The sequence below is a fragment of the Scylla paramamosain genome, chromosome 42 (genome assembly GCF_035594125.1).
Source record: "Scylla paramamosain isolate STU-SP2022 chromosome 42, ASM3559412v1, whole genome shotgun sequence".
Classification (NCBI taxonomy): Eukaryota; Metazoa; Arthropoda; class Malacostraca; order Decapoda; family Portunidae; genus Scylla; species Scylla paramamosain.
In genome coordinates, this window is record NC_087192.1 from 10,364,973 (window position 1) to 10,387,500 (window position 22,528).

The 22,528-nt window shown below is 41.0% G+C and overlaps 1 protein-coding gene across 5 annotated transcripts in view; it reads right to left on the minus strand.

Annotated features, from left to right (window-relative positions):
• Nucleotides 1-22,528, minus strand: part of LOC135093160 (Bardet-Biedl syndrome 7 protein homolog) — a 301,301-nt gene that overhangs the window by 162,215 nt on the left and 116,558 nt on the right. For 3 of the 5 annotated variants that reach the window (XM_063992081.1, XM_063992085.1, XM_063992084.1), the window contains exons 1-2: nucleotides 21,073-21,131; nucleotides 2,630-2,753 (exon numbers count right to left, since the gene is read on the minus strand). The exons of 1 other annotated variant lie outside the window; for it this stretch is intronic. The gene's annotated coding sequence lies outside the window, so the exon portion shown is untranslated. Of the gene's footprint in view, nucleotides 1-2,629; nucleotides 2,754-21,072; nucleotides 21,134-22,528 lie in introns of those variants that run through there. One more of the 5 variants, XM_063992083.1, reaches the window with a different exon arrangement.

The following is a 22,528-nucleotide window of genomic DNA, read 5'->3' on the forward strand; positions in this document are numbered from 1 at the left end:
ATAGAGCCTTCATAAATTGGCATAGAAAATACGAAATGACGAAAATCACAGCATATCGTACATGTTAGAGTGATTGCCGTACGTGACAGTCCTCGCATGTGTCACGTGCAGCGGTGCAGTAGTGGTGGCGTGTCCTGATGACGCCAGGGTACGTAGTAGCTAACCAGTGTTTACTGCCACCAGTCGCGCCATGTACCCAACTTGGTTACGGAGAGCAAGTATTAACCTTACCTAACTAATCTAAGCTAACCTAACAATCTAATCTAATCTAACCTAATCTAACCTGTATCTCTCTCTCTCTCTCTCTCTCTCTCTCTCTCTCTCTCTCTCTCTCTCTCTCTCTCTCTCTCTCTCTCTCTCTCTCTGGGCAGGTGGAGGGTAGTGAGTAGTATCCGTAAAATTCTAAGACGGGATTTCAAAATATGTATAGCTTCGAGTAATGTATCACATTAATTATGTTCATCTAATTTACAAGAAAGTACATGCTGTGAAAAAAAAAAAAATGATGATCAACTGTTTATCGGCCATTAATTGTATTCTCCTTAATAATTCCCAGCAATTATGTTTGTGTGGCTCAGTAAACATTCATCAAACCGGCAAATTCCTTTCTTGTATCCTTCAAGTGTCCGTACAAATGTATCTTTCTTGCTGTGGGTTATAGGTATACAAGGATGAGCAGTTGCAGCTGTGATTGGAATCTTTCCATGTAATTCCGCAGCCATCTCACACAAAGAGAGCTGGGCGAGGATCTGACTTCACATTTGAGATATCAGAGTGAAGGTCTGAAAGTGGATCACAATGTGCTCCATTTTGGAAGTTAAATGTTAAAAGAAAAAAAAAAAATAGAGAAGTTAGGTGAGGAATATACAACACATAAAAATTTTGTCTGAGAATTACTTTGAAGTCTGAGCCAGATCACTAGAAATTCATAGGATTCAAGATGATTGGCACAAGAGCAAGTTAAGTCGTTGCGCACATACGACTAAGAGCGACACCCAGCTTTGGACTGAAAGTAGGAAGGAACAGAGAGAAGGGGCTACTGTCAGTTGCCTCGGACACCTGTGTTTCGGTGCGGAAAGGTTAGATGAGGTCTAGCAAAGGTAAGGTGATGTTCCAAATGGAAGATTAGATCTAAGGCTGCGAATGTTGCATTAGTTAATGTAGAAACAACTGAAGGAGATGTCAAGACACTTCCGGTTGTTACCAGAGGAGCGATCCTATCTGGGGACATTTCTGGTTCTCTCCTCAGACAGGGACAAAAAAAAAAAAAATATTATCATCATCATTATTCCCCGAGCGGAGCGACGGGCTTCTGATTTTGTTACTCCACATCTCTACAACCCACTGCTCCGCCTGGCCCCTGGAGGATATAACGATGATTTGGCCAGGAGCACCTTTTGGTGTCCATCGGATACGAAAATTCCGATTTCAGTCTTCTTCGTCAGACCCGTTTTGCCGTATTTTGCATATTTCGACAGCGACCGCTCAAAATGCACGAATTATATGCCATAACTCACTTCATTATACGGGACAGCCGGCAGTGACTGTAGAATCAAGATGTATTGTAAAATCTTGACAAAAAAATAAAAGAAAAATTATTACAACGAGTTGAACTATGAAGTAGAAAAAAAAAAGAAGTTTATGGCATATTTTATTTATGCCCGCTATTTTCAACAGTTAATCACTGAATGCTGAAATATATCATTACATTATGAAAAACTCTCGTGAACACGATAGTGTGATCAGAATACAGATAAAGCTCCACATATTGAAAACACAGTCATTTATAGCAACATGTCACTCGCCGCAACCATCACAGCGGCGCGACACTTAGCGTGGCGTGTGAAGGCAGTCTCAGTATGTCCAGATCTGCGACGCGTCAAAAAATTAGACCACCAAAGCCGCTGGGGGAAGATCCTTTATGTTGTTCCGCAGCTTAAACCACCTATTACCGGGTTATCATTATCATTATTATTATTATTATTATTATTATTATTATTATTATTATTTTTATTAATATTATTATTATCGTTATTATTATTATTATTTATTTCATTTATTTATTCATTTCTTTTGTGAAGGGTGTGGGTGTGTGAGGTGCATGTAGGGTAGTACAAGAAAGAAGACTAATTGTCTTCAGATGGCAGGCTGCGACTACTCTCTTATGTTGCAACAAAGGGAGACGCTTAGGGAGATTACAGCATCCACCTATACCAGTGTTGTATAATCTCCCTAGGAGTAATTACCGATTTGGCAGGTGTCTATACCCTCTTCCATATGTGATCTGCCCTTCACACTGCCAACGAATGGGGCAAGAATGTTCCAACATTTATATATCAACCCAAGTGCCCTTTGGCTATCAGTTGTAATGAGTGTGTGCCTTTTCAGCCAGCGCAGGAGTCCCTCTGTGCCATCTTCAATAAATGTGGTAGTCTGGGACTCAGTCCAGATCCCTCCATCACTGGTTTTCAGTGGATAATACTTCTGCATTTCTGGAACCACACATGATATCTTATATTTGTTTCCACCATTTGATTTATAGAACGTATATGGAGAAGGTACAGAGCTTGGGACTAACTACTATAGTGATGATCGAAAATATAACATTTTTATGGAATGGCGGACTAACCGGCTTTTCTGCTCATAGACGAAGTGGCGGATGTAATGGGTTTTCTGCTGGAGTATTTATTCATCAGGTGCTGAAGGACTCGAAGGCCTGGTGGATGATTTCAGTAGCACTCACGTGCTCCGCACTTGTGAAATAATGAGAAAAAAATGTATAAAGTCTGTTAAAGTGTCTTTCTTATTGCAGCATTTTTCATATAATGAATGTAATCTTTTATAAATCGGATGAGTGTTTATAAACTTATAAATGATAGAAACAATAAACATCAGAATGTGAAATGTTTATATGTTCCGAGAGGTCTTATCCCATGGGAGTTTGTTCTTATGGTTTTGTGCTAGGAGAATTTGTTCCAAGGCATCTGATGCCTGGGGCTTTTTGTTAAAGGTTTAGTTGTCCAAAAAGGTGTTTATTTCAAGGTGTTATATCTCAAAGAGGACTTGTTCCAATCAATTTTGCTCCACTGTGGTTTGTTCCAGGAGTTTAGTGTCAAGAGGCTTTGTTCTACATTTCCCTGTCATTGCCTTGTCCTTGTTCTGCCAGTTGTGGTAATTCCTGTTCAGCGCTTAAGAATATAATGTAGTAATGCTTAAAAAAAAAATCATCCTAACATTCAGATCAACATGTACTGTGCTCATACGTCGTCTTGTGCGGGCTTCCTCCTCCTGGTGTTTAGTTAGTTATAAGCGTGATGAGCGTGATGTAATCAGATGATGCGCCTTCTTCAGTATATTTGGGTATAGAATAACTGGTTGCCTCAGAAGTGTACTGCCCATTGATTCTCTCGGAACCTTCACGCCTCTCGGACAGGTGTTATTAAAACACCTGTCCGAGAGGCGTTCACCAATCATATACAAGTAAATCTGTCACGTGGTTGAGGAGAAGAGGGCGATGTGCGTCCACATATTCGTGCGTGTTCTTGTATATGGGCCTACTCAGAATAAATAATACATAGTACAAACCAATATAACTATTTGAAGATGTCTAATATACCATAAATTCTCAGACTTATGTGAAAAAAATGTAACTGATATTAACAATAATAATGATAACCAACAGGCGTGGTTGAGTTTACTGGATATTGTAATATGCACACACGGTCTAGGCCAGGGGAAGGTGCTCAAACTGTCATAAGATGTAACATTGCAGCGCCATCTGAGTTGTAATACTTTGACCTATACTCATGACAAGAAATCTTCACTAACAACAACAACAACAACAACAACAACAATAACAATAATAGTAATAATAATAATGGTAATAATAATAATAATGTCTTACAAAAACCATATCTCGCTCCGCCTATCGAACTACAAAGAGCAAAAGCCTCACAGAGGACAGCTCAGCGCACCAGCTGGCCTTTGTCCCTGTTTACCAATCGTCAGTCAAGGATACAGTTATTGTCCTCAGCCAATGAAACGCAATATTCGCGTAAATTACAGCTGGCGTTGCAAAATGAAAGATGGGAGTGGATTGCAAATTGACTGAGTTATATCGCCGTTGCAGTACTCTGTTTCGCTGTTCAACTACACAAAGGTCATTTTCATTGTGAACGATGGAGCTTTTTTTTTTTTTTTTTTCCACCAGCCCTCATTTCCGTCACCTGCACTTCTTTATTTCTGTCACTATGATTAGTCTCTTAAATGAGTCACAATTTTTTTCCTGAAAAGTCTTTTGCACTGTGCACTCTTATACACAGTGACCATGTTAAGTACCCCATTATTTCCAAGCATCCATTGGAAAAATTCATGCACCCTGGGGTGCGCCATACACCCGGGCTGCCTAGCACTGACCTAGGCTGCGAGACCCCAGTGATGCGTTACGGGGTCAATAGCAGCAGGAAAAGTAACGAGGCATTTTCACTTCCCATAACTGAATAAGACAAATATTTAGTAAATTTTTTTTTTTTTTTTTTGCTCAATTTTTTGTTAGCAACTTCAAAGTGATATGGATGTTATTGGACAAGGTAAAAATAATAGAAATAAATAGAGTATTCATGATGATATACCATTTTCTATGTTACCTGAACGTTTTTTTTTGGTTCTGAACATAGACTATACTATTTGTCATACTACTACTACTACTACTACTACTACTACTACTACTACTACTACTACTACTGCAACTCATGCTCCTACTACTACTACTACTACTACTACTACTACTATCATTACCACCACTACTACTACTACTACTACTACTACCACACACTGAACGTGGTATATCATCCATATAAGTGTATGTTTATGCATATTATCATTTCTTTACTTCTGTGTTTTACAATATGTTTTTTATCTTTAATAATTTTGATTGCTTTTATCTATTCTCAAAGAATATTTTAACTATTTTATAATTTAATTTATATCATAGTTAAAATTTTTTTTATTCATTCTCAGGAATTACGTATTATGTATTATGTATTATGTATTTTCTGGTATGGTAACTAATAAATACTCACTATGTATCATTACACGAAATAGTCTTTTCACTCTGACTTGACTTTGACTACTATTGCTACTACTACTACTACTACTACTACTACAAACAAACAAAAACAGCATCACCACCACCACCACCAACAACAACAACAGCTACTACTACTACCACAACCATTCCTGCTGCTGCTGCTACTACTACAGCTACTACTCCTGCCACCACTGCTGCTACAACTACTACTACTACTACTGCTACTACCCATGGTACTACTACCACCACCACTTCTGCTACTACTACTGCTGCTACTACTACCACCAGCACTACTACTGGTCCTACTACTACTACTATTACTACTGCTACTACTACTACTACTACTATTTTTATGTGATGGGCCGCTGTTTGGACGAAAGGCTGTATCCATTTCATGTTGTGTATATACTTAATATTTCTTAAGTCTCAGTTTTCAGTCTTCATTTAGCTATTTCAAGTCCTTCTTGATCTTTATCAGGTGTTTCCTTCGTGTCATAACTCATGCACTAATGTCCTCGATTGTTCTGTACACGACATCTTCTGTCACTCTCATTGTTTGTGTACACTTCATCTTCTCCTGTTATTCCAATTCTTTATATCCATTGTGTCTTCAGTTACTCCCATTCTATATGTTCATTGTATCCTCTTCTATTACACCCAACCTTTATGTAGACTGTAGTTTCTCCTGTTGCTCCCATTCATTGCAGCTCATCCCATAATTGCCGCTAGGTGAACAGGAGTACACATTAAGAGGCTCATCCATTTGCCTTGCCGCACCCGGGACTAGAACCAGGGCCGTCTCGGTTATGAGCCGAGCGTGCTAACCACTACACTACGCAGCGTAAGAATGTGTTTATATATATATATATATATATATATATATATATATATATATATATATATATATATATATATATATATATATATATATATATATATATATATATATATATATATATATATATATATATATATATATATATATATATATATATATATAATGTTATGACCACAGTTTCACAAAGCTGCTGCACCTAGACTAGCTTTCCCCAAGTCATCTCCTACATGACTAGGTGCAGGGCTTAATGTGGATTACAAGGTCAAATTTTGACTCTTGCACCCTTCTTACCAGCGGTCCTAACACCAGTTTACACGAATGAGGCCGCCAGTCTGTTTTACCTACCCACAGACAAGGGAAATACAACAACTATAACAAACTCCACCAGCTGGGGAAGAATCACTAGCCACGTCTAGAAAGAAACAGTTGTAACAAGCAACAACATATATATGGTCGAGGTAAAGAATCATGCTGGACAACCGCCCACATATCGATTCCTCCCTCTGTCCAACAGCATGTTATATTCTCTAGTTGAGTAGTGTTGTTTACCGTCTCCTGGATTGCAGACCTAATCAGAGCCCGAGGAGGGAGTAGATTTCACAACATCGCTAAACACTTAGGTCCTCTGTAGCTGAGCAGCCACAGCTCACAGTAACATTTAACGAATCCATTACTCTAAGCCAGTGGTTCTCAAACTTTTTCATGAGCGACCCTATTTGGAACATTTCATTCCTTCGCGACCCAGAGTAGAGTAAAGAGAAAGAAAATGTACAATGATATATACACTTTATTTTGGAAAAAAAAATAATGTGTACAGCTTGTGTACAGCAGAGACACCATTACGTGGGGCCCAGGAGGAGGGAGATGGGGGAGAAGATGAACATACATAACAAAAGTAATTTGTAGTTAAAGAAGAATAATTAAATCAAATAACTGAAATACACTGAAACACTGAAAGCATGATAATGTTTCTGTGTCCCTGCGACCCATCAAAATTGATCTCGCGACCCAACTTTGGGTCGAGACCCATAGTTTGAGAACCACTGCTCTAAGCAATGACACGACCGCAGACAAGTCCCTACAAACACACGGAAAGGTATTTCACCTTTTACTTTATAAGAACTTGGCCTACACACACATGCAATCGCAGCCGAGGAGTCTCTTCCCTGGATTTGGAATGTATTATAATTAATTACACTCCCTGCAGACTAATACGGAGACTTCTATACTACTTAGATAGGCCGATAATTACTCACTTATCCCCTTAAAGCAACTGACCCAACTGTCTGTATTCCTGTCCCAGTCTCCGCCAAATATTACTGCCTGTCTTAGTACGTGTAAGCTCTGACTAGTGACTGACTGTGGGAAAAGCCCGACAAACACTCTCACTGCTATAACGGGGTGGCGGGGGCCTGGAAAGGAGGGTACATGAGAGAGAGAGAGAGAGAGAGAGGGGGGTTGGGGTGGTGACACACATATATGCATACGCCTGTGTGAGACTCAATCAAAAGGGACATTTAGAAATAGGGTAAATTAATTTGGGGAAGAGAGTCTATGGGCCCGGGAATTTTTACAGTAATCTCATGAGATAAACGGCCAAACTTAATCACACGTTTGTACTCTCTCTCTCTCTCTCTCTCTCTCTCTCTCTCTCTCTCTCTCTCTCTCTCTCTCTCTCTCTATCTATCTCTATCTCTCTCTCTCTCTCTCTCTCTCTCTCTCTCTCTCTCTCTCTCTCTCTCTCTCTCTCTCTCTCTCTCTCTCTCTCTCTCTCTCTCTCTTTCTCTCTTCCTTCATTCTTCTCTCTTACTTCTTCCTTTGTTCGGGTTACATCCCTTTTATCTCGCTGCACACAACACGCCCCCTTATATATATAAAAAAAAAAAAGAAATTGGAAGATAAACAAAAGCTTATGAATATTTTAGGATTATACTACTGACAAATTTAGGTCCCAGCCCAGGACAAACAGTCTGCTATTACATTATCTTTGTCCTTAATGTGCCGGATGACAAGGTTATATTCTTGCAGCAATAGGCTCCATCGAGTAAGACTTCTTGTTCTTGAATTTAAACAGACTCAAAAACTGCAGTGGACTATGGTCCGATAAAATAATCAATTTAGAGCCATAGAAAAGCACGCAAACTTCGAAATGCTGCAAAGCTAAAATTACACCAATAAGTTCTTGTTCAATTACAGTTCTTCTGGGCCGGAGTAAACATTTTAGAAAAATAACAAATGGGGTGATTTTTTATTTGGTTATCATCAGGCTTTCAATTCTGTCTGTCAACATCTACCTTTCCTTCTTGCTCGAAGTTTGCCTACCTTCAGCCTGTTCCTAAAAAGGGTGATCGTTCTAATCACTCAAACTACCGTCCTGTTGCTTTAATTTCCTGCCTATCTAAAGTTTTTGAATCTGTCCTCAACAGGAAGATTCTTAAAACATCTATCACTTCTTCTGTATTTCCACCTTCCTATGACTTGAACTCCTTCAAGAGGGAGGTTTCAAGACATTTATCTTTCAATTTTTAACTACTACTTCGGACCCTATTTGCGGATCGGCATCTCTGTGGGCTTTTTTTATTATTTTTTTTATTTGATTTTTGTTGCTCTTGGCCGGTGTCCTTCCTACATAAATAAAAAACGCTGCATTAATACAGCTCCCACCTTAATCTGGTTGGCATCAACAGCTAAAGCAAAGGGTCGAGAAAAATCAGGTGCCCTAAACACAGGTAGGCTGCACAGCACAGCCTTCAGCTTCACAAAGGCCCCCTCAGGCTCTCCAGTCCACTCCCAACGACGTCCCTTATGTAGGAGGTCGGTTAAAGGGGGTCGTAGGGTTGAGTACCCCGGTACAAATCGGCGGCAGTATCCCACTACCCCGAGGAACCTCTGGAGAGCGCGACAACAGGACGGGGCGGGGAACTACCTGATCGCCTCTACTCTGGCTTCGGGAGGGGTCACTTAACCATGACTCACTACATATCCCAAGTACTGGACTCGGCCCTTAACAAATTCACACTTATCGAGGTTGACAATTAACCTCGCCTCATGGAGTTGTGTAAACACCGCCTTCACGTTATTGAGGTGATCTTGCCAGGTATTGTAGTAAATTACTACTACATTGTCAACATAGACGACACAGTGGGAGCAAACTAGGCTCAGAAAAGTATGAAGGTGCACTATGAAGGTTTTGCCCCCGGCGATGAAGTGCTACCTGATCTATCTATTAACCATTGGAAGGTGGCCGGGGCATTCTTGACTCCATAAGGCATGACCTTTCACAGATAGACAGCATCGTTGGCCACGAAGATGGCAATCTCCTTGGCTTGGTGAGTCAGGGGGGACCTGCCAGTATCCCATAACAAGATCAATTTTAGTAATGAAGGTGGCCTCCCCAATGCGGTCTACGGAATCGTCTGCTCTGGGCAGGGGATAAGTGTCAACCTTCGAGAGGAAGTTCACGTTTCTAAAGTCAATACACAAGCACTTCATTGCCGGGGGCAAAGCATCGGTAGTTGGTCTTCATAGTGCACCTTCATACTTTTCTGAACCTGGCCCAAGTGCAAGTGCGTTTGACAAGGTGCAAGTGTGTTTGACAAGGTACTCCAAAGCGTTTGACAAGGTACCCCATCAGAGGATCCTGGGAAAGGTTAGGGCACACGGGATAGATAGGTGTTAGACAAGACAAGGTCATGGCTAAGCGACAGGCGACAAAGAGTTGTAATAAACGGCTCTAAATCCGAGTGGGATCATGTAATTAGTGGGGTGCCACAGGGATCAGTATTAGGACCATTGTTGTTTTTGATATACGAGTATATCAATGACTTGGATTGTGGAATTAGTAGTGATGTTAGTAAATTTGTGGATGACATAAAGATAGGTAGATTAATTAGGTCAGAATCGGATGCCATCGCCTTGCAGGCAGATTTAGATAGGATGAATAAATGGACGTACAGATGGCAAATACAGTTTAATATCAACAAATGCAATGTACTTAGCGTAGGTAGAGGAAACCCACACAGTAGGTACACAATAAACAACGAAACTCTGGTAGGTTCAGGGTACGAAAAAGATTCAGGAGTTATAGTTAACACTGAACTCCGTCTAGGAAAGCAATGCATAGAGGCCAGAAACAGGGCAAATAGGGTATTAGAATTCATTTTTAGGAATGTTAAAAGTAGAAGGCCCGAAGTAATTTTAAAGTTATATTTGGCGCTGGTCAGACCTCATCTAGACTACGCTGTGCAGTTCTGGTCCCCACATTACAGGAAAGATATAAGTCTATTAGAATCAGCACAGAGGAGAATGACTAAAAGGATATAGGGAGTATTGCTTACGAGGCGAGGTTGAAGCTGCTAAATTTACTTTCTTTAGAGAGACGTAGGTTAAGAGGGGACCTGATAGAAGTCTTTCAGTGATATAAGGGTTATAACAAGGGGGATGTAAGCAAAATTCTTAGGATCAACAACCAAGATAGAACAAGAAATAACGGGTTCAAGCTTGAAAAAATTAGATTTAAGAAAGAGATAGGAAGAAATTGGTTCTCAAACAGAGTGGTAGAGGAGTGGAACGGACTCTGTAACCATGTTGTTAGTGCTCTGACATTAGGGAGCTTTAAGGGAAGATTAGATGGGTTTATGGTTGGGGATGATAGGTGGAAATAGGAAGGTATATTTCATACAGGGATTGCCACGTGTAAGCTTTTTGCAGCTTCCCTTATTTCTTATGTTCTTATGACCCAGCCGTCAGGTTTCGGTTGGAGGGTGAATGGTGAACTCCACTCACTGTAAGCCCTCTTAATAAGCCAGCATGTATTCTAATTCCTCCCCCAACAACTGCTGCTTGTGGTGATTTACACGGTAGGCTGGAAGCTTCACAGGAACAGCATCCCTAACATCAATATCGTGCTCTACAAGAGCCGTCCTTCCTGGAGTACTGCAAAAGACCGAGAGATATTTTCCCAACCGATCCAACATTTCCCGCTGGCACACCTCTTCCAAGTGGTTTAGTTTTTCCTCTGGAAGCTGAGCATCATTCTGTTTCCAATGCTCTGTGGAAACTACCGGCTCAGGGCCAAGATTATCAGGTTCCTCCTTCATTTCCCCCCACCACCAAAAAAAAAAAAAAAAAAAAAAAAAAGGGACCTCTTCCACGGCAGAAACTAAAGAGCCTTGCTGGCTATTCTTGCGATAATAGGGCTTCAACATATTAACATGGTAAAGCTGAGCCTGCTTTCGCCGGTCGGGAGAGGCAACTAGATAATCTAATTTGCCCACACGTCTCTCCATTATATAAAGACCGCTGTAGCACTTCATCACCGGGGGCAAAGCATCGGTACTTTGCCTTCTGGTCATAGTATGACATCATACTTTTCTGAGCCTGTCCCAAGTGCAACTGAGCCTTGTCGAGTGCCTTCAGCAACCTCTCCAGAGTGCACATCACCATTTCCAACAAAGATTCTGGGGCACCAGAGGGGGGGCAGCACCAGGCGTCTTGAACCACAACCAGAGGGCCACGCACACGGTGCCCCAACACCAGCTGTTTTGGCGAGAACCCCAATGACTCAGATGGCGCCTTTCGCACAGCAAATATTAATAAGGGACCATTTCATCCCAATTCTTTTCGTGGTCCAAACAAAAGGTCCTTAGCATGTTTTTTTTAAGTCTGATGATGCCTCTCCAAGGCCCCTTGTGACTGAGGGTGGTAGGCACTAGTCAGGACATGCTCAATCCCCCACTCAGCCATGGTCTGAGCAAACAATTTTGAAAAAAAGTTAGCCCCTTGGTCTGATCTGTCAGCTACAGGCTCATGAGGCGGTCTCTCCGGCGGCCCTTAGGCGGCCTGCACAGACCGTCTCAACGTCCCATACACGTTCAGTTTTTGCCTGAACAGTTCTGGTTTGTGCAGGCGGCCGGACAGGCCGCTTGAGCGTGTATGGGGCACTTTCGGTGTTGCCAATGTGCCTCTTGTCGATGAAGTTTCTTACAAGATGGCTGTCAGTCACAAATACAACTGAGTGAAAATAAGTATCCCAACATTAATTAACGCTTATAAAAACCTCAAACATACACCAACATTAATTAGCACTTATAAAAACCTCAAACATACCTTCATGCTCATATAGGTGTTTGAGGCAACTGACAGTAGCCCCTTTTCTGTTCCCTCCTACTTTCTCTATCCTCATTTTCAATTCAAAGTTGGATATTGCGTTTATATGCATAACGACTTAACCTGCTCTCGTGCCCACGCTCTTGAATCTTATGAGTTTTCCACCATCTGGCTAGAACTACAGTCACTCTCAGACTAAATTTATCTGTGCTGTATACCTCTCACCTAATTCCTCTGACTATAAGAAATTCTTTGACTACTTAACTTCCAAAGTGGAGCACATTCTAACTCTCTTCCCTTTGGCGGAAATCTCCGTTCTTGGAGACTTCAATGTTCACCAACAACTTTGGCTTTCCTCTCCCTTCACTGACCATCCTGGTGAACTAGCCTTTAACTTTGCTATCCTCCACGACCTAAAGCGTATTCCTGACCGTCTTGGAGATATACCCAACATTCTTGACCTTTTCCTGACCTCTAATCCTTCTGCTTATGTTGTCACCCTCTCTTCTTCGTTGGGTTCCGTCAAGGCTGTTCTACTGGTGATCTTCTGGCTTTCCTTACTGAGTCTTGGTCATCCTCTTTTAGAGATTTTGGTGAAACCCTTGCTGTTGCCTTGGATATATCAAAAGCTTTTGATAGAGTCTGGCACAAAGCTTTCATTTCCAAACTACCCTCCTATGGCTTCTATCCTTCTCTCTCTTTAACTTCATCTCAAGTTTCCTTTCTGACCGTTCTATTGCTGCTGTGGTAGACGGTCACTGTTCTTCTCCTAAATCTATTAACAGTGGTGTTCCTCAGTGTTCTGTCCTGTCACCCACTCTCTTCATATTATTCATCAATGACCTTCTAAACCAAACTTCTTGTCCTATCCACTCCTACGCTGATGATACCACCCTACACTTTTCCTCGTCTTTTCATAGACGTCCAACCCTTCAGGAAGTAAACATTTCACGCAGGAAAGTCACAGAACGCCTGACTTCTGATCATTCTAAAATATCTGATAGGGGTAGAGCAAACTTAGTGTTGTTCAATGCCTCGAAAACTCAATTCCTCCATCTATCAACTCGACACAACCTTCCAGATATCTATCCCCTCTTCTTCAATGACACTCAACTGTCCCTCTCTTCTACACTGAACATCCTCGGTCTGTCCTTTACTTATAATCTAAACTGGAAACTTCACATCTTATCTCTAGCTAAAACAGCTTCTATAAAGTTAGGGGTTCCACTCATACCGCTCTTCTAGACAGGGTGGAATTAAATGCTTTTCTTCTCATCATCCCTTCTCCTCTAACTGACTGTCTTCAGCCTCCCTCTCATCGCCGCAATGTTGCATCTTTAGCCGTCTTCTATCGCTATTATCATGCTAACTGCTCACCTGATCTTGCTAACTGCATGCATGCTAACTGCATGCCTCCCCTCCTCCCGCAGCCTCGCTGTACGACTTTCTTCTTTCTCTCATCCCTGTTCTGTCCACCTCTCTAATGCAAGAGTTAACCAGTATTCTCAATCAGTATTTTCAATCATGCCTTTCTCTGGTAAACTCTGGAACTCCCTGCCTGCTTCTGTATTTCTACCTTCCTATGACTTGAACTCCTTCATGAGGGAGGTTTCAAGACACCTATCCTTAAATTTTTGACTACCACTTTGAACCCTGTTCTGGGATTGGCATCTCAATGGGCTTTTTTTTTTTTTTTGTTGCCCTTGGCCAGTGTCCCATATATATATATATATATATATATATATATATATATATATATATATATATATATATATATATATATATATATATATATATATATATATATATATATATATATATATATATATATATATATATATAAATGGATCCGTACCATTCTACCAGCGAGAGGGAATGGGAAGGGTGTGACGGCAGGGAACACACATGAAGTAAGCCACTGCCACGCATGTTGCACTTTGCAGTTCTTTTTTCTTTATACAAAAAAAAAAAAAGATGAATACAAATAGAAGAAATAATACAAGTAAGAATCACTGAACTAAGATTACATGTCTTTTTTAACCAAATTGGTTTGGTGCAATAGCACTGATCTTATCAGCTCATACTCACACATAATGCTATGTTTAAAGTTTAAAACAATGATATATTGTACATCATTACGAGTATTCCATTACAGTTCGACATTATTCAGTAAACTAATACCCAAAGTGTAAGCCAGGATAAAACTACATAAGAACAAAAGCTTGGTGCACCATAGTGTTCTCTGTCTGTCTGTCTGTCAGTTTGTCTACGAGTCTGTCTATCCGTCAGTCTGTTTGTCTAGTATGTTTATGTATGTATGTGTCCATCTCTCGGTCAGTCTATGTGCCTTTCTGTGCGTCAATCTGTCTGTCTGCCTTTCTGTGTGCCAATCTGTATGTGTGCCTTTCTGTGTGTCAATCTGTCTGTGTGCCTTTCTGTGTGCCAGTCTGTCTGTGTGCCTTTCTGTGTGTCAATCTGTCTGTGTGCCTTTCTGTGTGCCAGTTTGTCTGTGTGCCTTTCTGTGTGTCAATCTGTCTGTGTGCCTTTCTGTGTGCCAGTCTGTCTGTGTGCCTTTCTGTGTGTTAATCTGTATGTGTGCCTTTCTGTGTGTCAATCTGTCTGTGTGCCTTTCTGTGTGCCAGTCTGTCTGTGTGCCTTTCTGTGTGTCAATCTGTCTGTGTGCCTTTCTGTGTGCCAGTCTGTCTGTGTGCCTTTCTGTGTGTTAATCTGTATGTGTGCCTTTCTGTGTGTCAATCTGTCTGTGTGCCTTTCTGTGTGCCAGTCTGTCTGTGTGCCTTTCTGTGTGTCAATCTGTCCGTGTGCCTTTCTGTGTGCCAGTCTGTCCGTGTGCCTTTCTGTGTGTTAATCTGTATGTGTGCCTTTCTGTGTGTCAATCTGTCTGTGTGCCTTTCTGTGTGCCAGTCTGTCTGTTTGCCTTTCTGTGTGTTAATCTGTATGTGTGCCTTTCTGTGTGTCAATCTGTCTGTGTGCCTTTCTGTGTGCCAGTCTGTCTGTGTGCCTTTCTGTGTGTTAATCTGTATGTGTGCCTTTCTGTGTGTCAATCTGTCTGTCTGCCTTTCTGTATGCCAGTCTGTCTGTGTGCCCTTCTGTGTGCCAGTCTATCTGTCTGCCTTCTTGTATGCCAGTCTGTCTGTGTGCCTTTCTGTGTGCCAGTTTGTCTGTGTACACTCCTGTGTGCCAGTCTGTCTGTGTGCCTTTCTGTGTCTCAGTCTATCTGTGTACACTCCTGTGTGCCAGTCTGTCTGTGTGCCTTCCTGTGTGCCAGTCTGTCTGTGTGTGTTCCTGTGTGCCAGTTTATCTGTGTGCCTTCCTGTGTGCTAGTCTGTCTGTGTGCCTTCCTGTGTGCTAGTCTGTCTGTGTGTGTTCCTGTGTGCCAGTCTGTCTGTGTGCCTTCCTGTGTGCCAGTTTGTCTGTCTACTTTTCTGTGTGCCAGTTTGTCTGTCTACTTTCCTGTGTGCCAGTTTGTCTGTGTGCCTTCCTGTGTGCCAGTTTGTCTGTCTACTTTCCTGTGTGCCAGTTTGTCTGTCTACTTTCCTGTGTGCCAGTTTGTCTGTCTACTTTCCTGTGTGCCAGTTTGTCTGTCTACTTTCCTGTGTGCCAGTTTGTCTGTCTACTTTCCTGTGTGCCAGTTTGTCTGTCTACTTTCCTGTGTGCCAGTTTATCTGTCTACTTTCCTGTGTGCCAGTTTGTCTGTCTACTTTCCTGTGTGCCAGTTTGTCTGTCTACTTTCCTGTGTGCCAGTTTGTCTGTCTACTTTCCTGTGTGCCAGTTTATCTGTCTACTTTCCTGTGTGCCAGTTTGTCTGTCTACTTTCCTGTGTGCCAGTTTGTCTGTCTACTTTCCTGTGTGCCAGTTTGTCTGTCTACTTTCCTGTGTGCCAGTTTGTCTGTCTACTTTCCTGTGTGCCAGTTTGTCTGTCTACTTTCCTGTGTGCCAGTTTATCTGTCTACTTTCCTGTGTGCCAGTTTGTCTGTCTACTTTCCTGTGTGCCAGTTTGTCTGTCTACTTTTCTGTGTGCCAGTTTATCTGTCTACTTTCCTGTGTGCCTGTTTATCTGTCTACTTTCCTGTGTGCCAGTTTGTCTGTCTACTTTCCTGTGTGCCAGTTTGTCTGTCTACTTTCCTGTGTGCCAGTTTGTCTGTCTACTTTCCTGTGTGCCAGTTTGTCTGTGTGCCTTCCTGTGTGCCAGTTTGTCTGTCTACTTTCCTGTGTGCCAATTTATCTGTCTACTTTCCTGTGTGCCAGTTTGTCTGTCTACTTTCCTGTGTGCCAGTTTATCTGTCTACTTTCCTGTGTGCCAGTTTGTCTGTCTACTTTCCTGTCTGCCAGTTTGTCTGTCTACTTTTCTGTGTGCCAGTTTATCTGTCTACTTTCCTGTGTGCCAGTTTATCTGTCTACTTTCCTGTGTGCCAGTTTGTCTGTCTACTTTCCTGTGTGCCAGTTTGTCTGTCTACTTTCCTGTGTGCCAGTTTGTCTGTGTGCCTTCCTGTGTGCCAGTTTGTCTGTGTGCCTTCCTGTGTGCCAGTTTGTCTGTCTACTTTCCTGTGTGCCAGTTTATCTGTCTACTTTCCTGTGTGCCAGTTCGTCTGTCTACTTTCCTGTGTGCCAGTTTATCTGTCTACTTTCCTGTGTGCCAGTTTGTCTGTCTACTTTCCTGTGTGCCAGTTTGTCTGTCTACTTTTCTGTGTGCCAGTTTGTCTGTGTGCCTTCCTGTGTGCCAGTTTGTCTGTCTACTTTCCTGTGTGCCAGTTTGTCTGTCTACTTTCCTGTGTGCCAGTTTATCTATCTACTTTCCTGTGTGCCAGTTTGTCTGTCTACTTTCCTGTGTGCCAGTTTGTCTGTCTACTTTCCTGTGTGCCAGTTTGTCGGTGTGCCTTCCTGTGTGCCAGTTTGTCTGTGTGCCTTCCTGTGTGCCAGTTTGTCTGTCTGCTTTCCTGTGTGCCAGTTTGTCTGTGTGCCTTCCTGTGTGCCAGTTTGTCTGTGTGCTTTCCTGTGTGCCAGTTTGTCTGTGTGCCTTCCTAAGTGTCTGTGTGCACTCCTGTGCGCCAGTCAGTCTGCCTTCCCGTGTACCTATCTGTCTGTTTGCCTTGTTGTGTACTCGTACCAGTCTGTCTATTTATTTCTTAAACAAAGATTATTTTTATTGAAGTTTCGTCAGCACTGGGATTGCAACAAAAATTATAAGGGGGAAAATACCTGTATGTAACATTTTATTTCGAGATAATCATCATCATACGAAAATCATTCATTAGAATTATATTATTCTGCTCTAAAAACATGCGTAGGTTTTATGGTGCAGTCAATAGTATGTTTGTTTGTTTGCTTGAAGACTATAACTCTCACATGCAAATATATCAAGACTTCACAATCCACACAGCGTAATTTATTACGACTAGAGAGGATTGGACTAATGTTCTTCTTTAAGGTAACAATAATTAACAGACTTTTTTGATATTTTGTTTTGGTCCCAGATAATATATATTCTCTACTGTAAAGTATCGAGGATCGAGGGAGAATAGTAATCTTTAAACACACATGTATTTTTAATACTTATGCAGATACAATGGTAATGAAAATAAATTATTACTCTCATTGTTGCCTAGTGATGTAGTTGCTTTAGCGTTTGATTCACGTCCAAGAGTGTGAGTGTCCGAGTGTGAATTCTCAACCAAAAGACAAGTTGGGTCTATATTATTTCACGCCGCAGCCCCGTGAACCTACCAGCCCAGCGAATAGTTATAGGAAGTAAGTGGAGGAGTTGTGACCTTGCCTTTCCGGTAACAACGGAAAGATAGAAATCCTACCAGTGTGTGTGTGTGTGTGTGCTTCCTCCAAGAAACTGGAAATAGTCTTCGCCACACCCTGAGATACAAACAAACTGAGATAAAAGAAAATATTTGAAAATAAACTTTAACTTTTTGTTCGATGAGATCTTAAGAGTACGTGAATTTATGGCTCTTCAGACGTGTTCATAATAGTGTACTTAGTAGAAGCAGCAGCAGCAGTAGCAGCAGAAGCAGCAGCAGCAGCAACAAAAAACAACAGCAACAGCAGCACTACCAACAACAGCAGTAGCAGCAACAACAGCAACAACAGCAGTAACAGCAACAGCAGCAGCAGCAGTACTAGTAGTATAGTAGCATTAGTAGTAGTAGTAGTAGTAGTAGGCAGTAGCAGCAGCAGCAACAGCAGTAATAGTAGTTGTAGTAATCGGATTTAAATGCATCATTCCAAACGCTTGACTGAAAGTGATAATCGTCAATGAAGGTCGATTGTTTTTTGCCGTATGAACAATTAAGCCAGTACACGACACCTAATATCTATATTGCCTTTACACAACTGTCCTCCGCATCTCCTATGGCAACACATGCATCAGGGTTTATGGGTGGTGATTTTGCACCAACGTGTATGTGTTTATTTCGCATCCATGTCTATTTGTCGCTCATTGCACCGAAGAGAGAGAGAGAGAGAGAGAGAGAGAGAGAGAGAGAGAGAGAGAGAGAGAGAGAGAGAGAGAGAGAGAGAGAGAGAGAGAGAGAGAGAGAGAGAAACTACTGTCAAGATGTAGACCCGAAGTCGGTGAAAAGGAATTGGATTTCAAGAGTTATTAGGCACGTGTGATGGTTCCTGAGATGAGTACTGAATGACTCGACCCTGTGTGCTTAGCCTGAACACATGTGGTTTCTGATATGAGCACATGTTCCAGTTTAACTGTATAACACGTATTGTGGTTTCTGGGTGGAGCACTAAAGGGCTCGATTTGATGTGATTAGTCTGAAGGCAGTTCGTAAACGTTGGTTAAGCACAACTGCTTATTCCAGTGGCAGTTCTTCAGGAAGCGCTGCAGTTCACGTGGGTTACGCTTCAAAATGTTTGGTGATAAGAGAAAGGGAATCCATATGTCAATATCCTAACGTTGCACAACAATTGGCAAGTCGGCAAAAAAAAAAAAAAAAAAAAAAAAAAAAAAAAAAAAAAAAATATATATATATATATATATATATATATATATATATATATATATATATATATATATATATATATATATATATATATATATATATATATATATATATATATATATATATATATATATATATATATATATAGATATAATAAAGTAGAATGAAATAATACAAAAAAAAAATAAATAAAAATAAAATAAAATAAAATAGATGAATAAGTGCATAGATAAACAATCAAAAAAGAAATAAAGAATGAAAGAAAGAAAAACTGAAATAAATAAATAAATAAATAGATAAATAAATAAGTTAAATAAACAAATGAAAATGAAACAAATAGAATAAGATAAATCAAACAAGAGCCAGTAGAGGTGAGTCAGGTGAGGCCTTCACGTGGTGACGCCTTCTCTGGCACCTGCGGGCGGCGTCCCTCACAACTCGCAATATTTCATTCATCATGGCATGCACAGATTTTCAAGTTCTAAAATTATGTTAGCATCAGCAGCGAGAACTTTGAGCTCTCAGGGCCTTCAGAAAAGTGCCGGGCCGAATGAGCTGTTTGATCTCACCCTGAAAACTGAACTTGACTCGCTATAGTGTGGATGACGACCTCCCGCCCCTCCCTCCCACAATTACTTGTACTGCTTGACAGTATAAAAGTAGAGGCTTGCAGACCACTAATCAGTTCTGCTTTGGCTGCCTGGGAAGACACATCACAAGAGGTGAAATTGCATCAAGAGGCTTCAATCATTCTCCAGATGCATTCTGTAATATATATGATCAATTCATCAAGACAAGAGCAAAGGAGTTCTCTGTGACAGCATCTTAAAAAATGGTGAAATTTAGCTATTTTGGGGCAAAAAATAATTCTATAAGACACAAAAGCAAAGTTTGACAGGAATAATGGACATTTTCTATTGTTTCGCAATGAAATGAGCTGGAAAATAACACTTGCTTGTCAAAGACAAAAATCGTGTTACATTGCAAAATGCACCTTGAAAAGACACACTGTTTGTTTTAAATATGTAGAGTAAGAGGAGATGCAAATAACAAAACGCCTTAGTTGCGTATTTTGATTGGCCATTCATTTCACAGGTATTGCCAAAGTCAAGTTATTGCCTTCCTCAACTTTTCGGTACAGGGTGTGATTTGGGGACGGCTGACGGAGGATTTACTACACACACACACACACACACACACACACACACAGAGAGAGAGAGAGAGAGAGAGAGAGACCTACTTCTCTTGGCTAATGGTTGCTTCAGGTAGCCATGAAAATGTGGCGCCAGGACGGTTAAGTATTGATTGCCTCGTATCCTTGTAACTCCTCTCGCTGTGAACGGAACAGGGAACCTCACTCCGAGGGCAAATACCATGCTGTCACTCCCAACAGCAGTCGCTGCGTGCATTATTAAACACACCTTTCCTGCTTCTCACTTTGTGCAATTTCATAAACTGACGAGTTGTTTACATTTGCGTCTTCATACTTTGAGTCTTAAGTGGAGAGCAGAACGAAAACCTAATACTGTCTGTGCTCTCTCTCTCTCTCTCTCTCTCTCTCTCTCTCTCTCTCTCTCTCTCTCTCTCTCTCTCTGCAAATCTTTTCTAATATGTCTTTAGTTTTGCTTAGTATCACCTCGCAACAATTACATGGGGTAAGGACAGTCAAATATACACTGCCTCATCTCTTCTTTGACAATAAAAATGAGCGCTAATTGTTTTCTGCTCTTGAGGTATGTGTAGATGTGTAGTAGATCCAGTTAAAATCAACCAGGCAATGTTTATATTCTGATCTGAAGTACCCTTTTTTAGTAATTTCTGACTTGATTTAACATGTAGCATGATTCACAATATTCTGAAAGCACATGATTAACATTCACCAGTATAAAACTAATATTAATTAATGCATTATAATTGTCATGCTTTATGTTGTAGACAACACTATATATGATTGTAGATGTTTATTTAGTTTGTATATCATGCATGTTTAACGTGTGTTATAAAAACGTAATGTAATGTTAAAATGTAAGTTGTGGCTGATAAAGACTATTTACGTGATGAATGACAGGCGACACATGAGTAGCTTCCCTGCACCACCTGCCTGCAGCGCAACACACACCACACTGCCATCGCGGGGCACCTCGTGTGTCAGTGTCCAAAACAATAATTTGTGAGTAACACAGGCAACGTGCCACATATATAAATGAATGATTATGAACACAAAAGTTATCAAACTGGCGCATCTCTCTCTCTCTCTCTCTCTCTCTCTCTCTCTCTCTCTCTCTCTCTCTCTCTCTCTCTCTCTCTCTCTCTCTCTCTCTCTCTCAGCGCTCTATTTATTGGAACAAAATTTCAACACACTTCTCGCTATATTGGCAATTATTGTTCGCTGCTGGAGGAAGTGAAATCTCGCGTGAGTTTGTGGCTGCAGTTTCGCAAGAATCCTTTGTATTTACTGATGAAATTAGAGTTAATAGAACCGGCTGCCTATATTCCAAATAACAATACACATCCACGCTTTTTTTTTTTTTTTATTACGAACAATATTACAACTCGACCTTTATATTAGTTTAACAATTTTACATACATTTCTACTCGTAAGCCGGTATGAGTCCCGCCTGTATAAAAATATTGCATAAAATACTGAATCTTTCATTAGAGTTGCGTTCCTCTATTATTAATGAGATGTTTATTCAGCTCTTTGTCTCGCTGAAGTGCTGCATTTCGCTGTGAGTCGGCCAGCGCGGCGGGTTGTGGAGACAGGAACATGAAGGCGCGAATGTGCAGACTAACTTCCTTTATTTGTACAGAGTGGCGCGCCTCTTGCAACAAGTCCTGGAGATGGAAACATGAGCTCTTATTGTTCTCCTGCATCCCGAGAGAGCAGCATTGTCCGGCCCTCATTACAGTGAAATCAGTACGAGGAAGGCAGAGTAATGAGAAGGAACAGATGCAGACACACCGCTGCTCTCTTCTGTCTCACTTCACACTAACACTCACAAAGGATTTTTCATTACATTTCTAAGTCCATTCACAAACACAAAGCTTGGGTGAATTCTGAAAAGAATAATTACGATGCCTTTGTATATACAAAATTTACAAAATACTTAGTGAAAAAAAAAAATATCATTACCTTTTGAAGTTCCCTTAAACAAAAAGTTTAAATAATAGCCGAAATGAAAAAAAAGAAAAGAAAATGAATAATGAAATATCAATTACTTATAAGACTAGCAAGAAGCCTAGCTCTGCGGCACTCTGTAAGCCCATTCTAAGGCTGTTGAATAATTAACGAAACAGTTTCACGGTTGTCCTTTAGCGAGAAGTGGGAAGAGCACCACATATTACCTCTTCGTGTTTCCCAGGCGGGTGAGGGGAGGCGCTATTTCCAGTGTTCAACTCGCCCAAGATTTCCTTGTTTGGTGACGCATACTCGATAGTAACACGAGCATGCAAGTGACAGGGAATCGTGCAAATACGTTACCGGAATAGATATGGCAGCAGGTATAAATG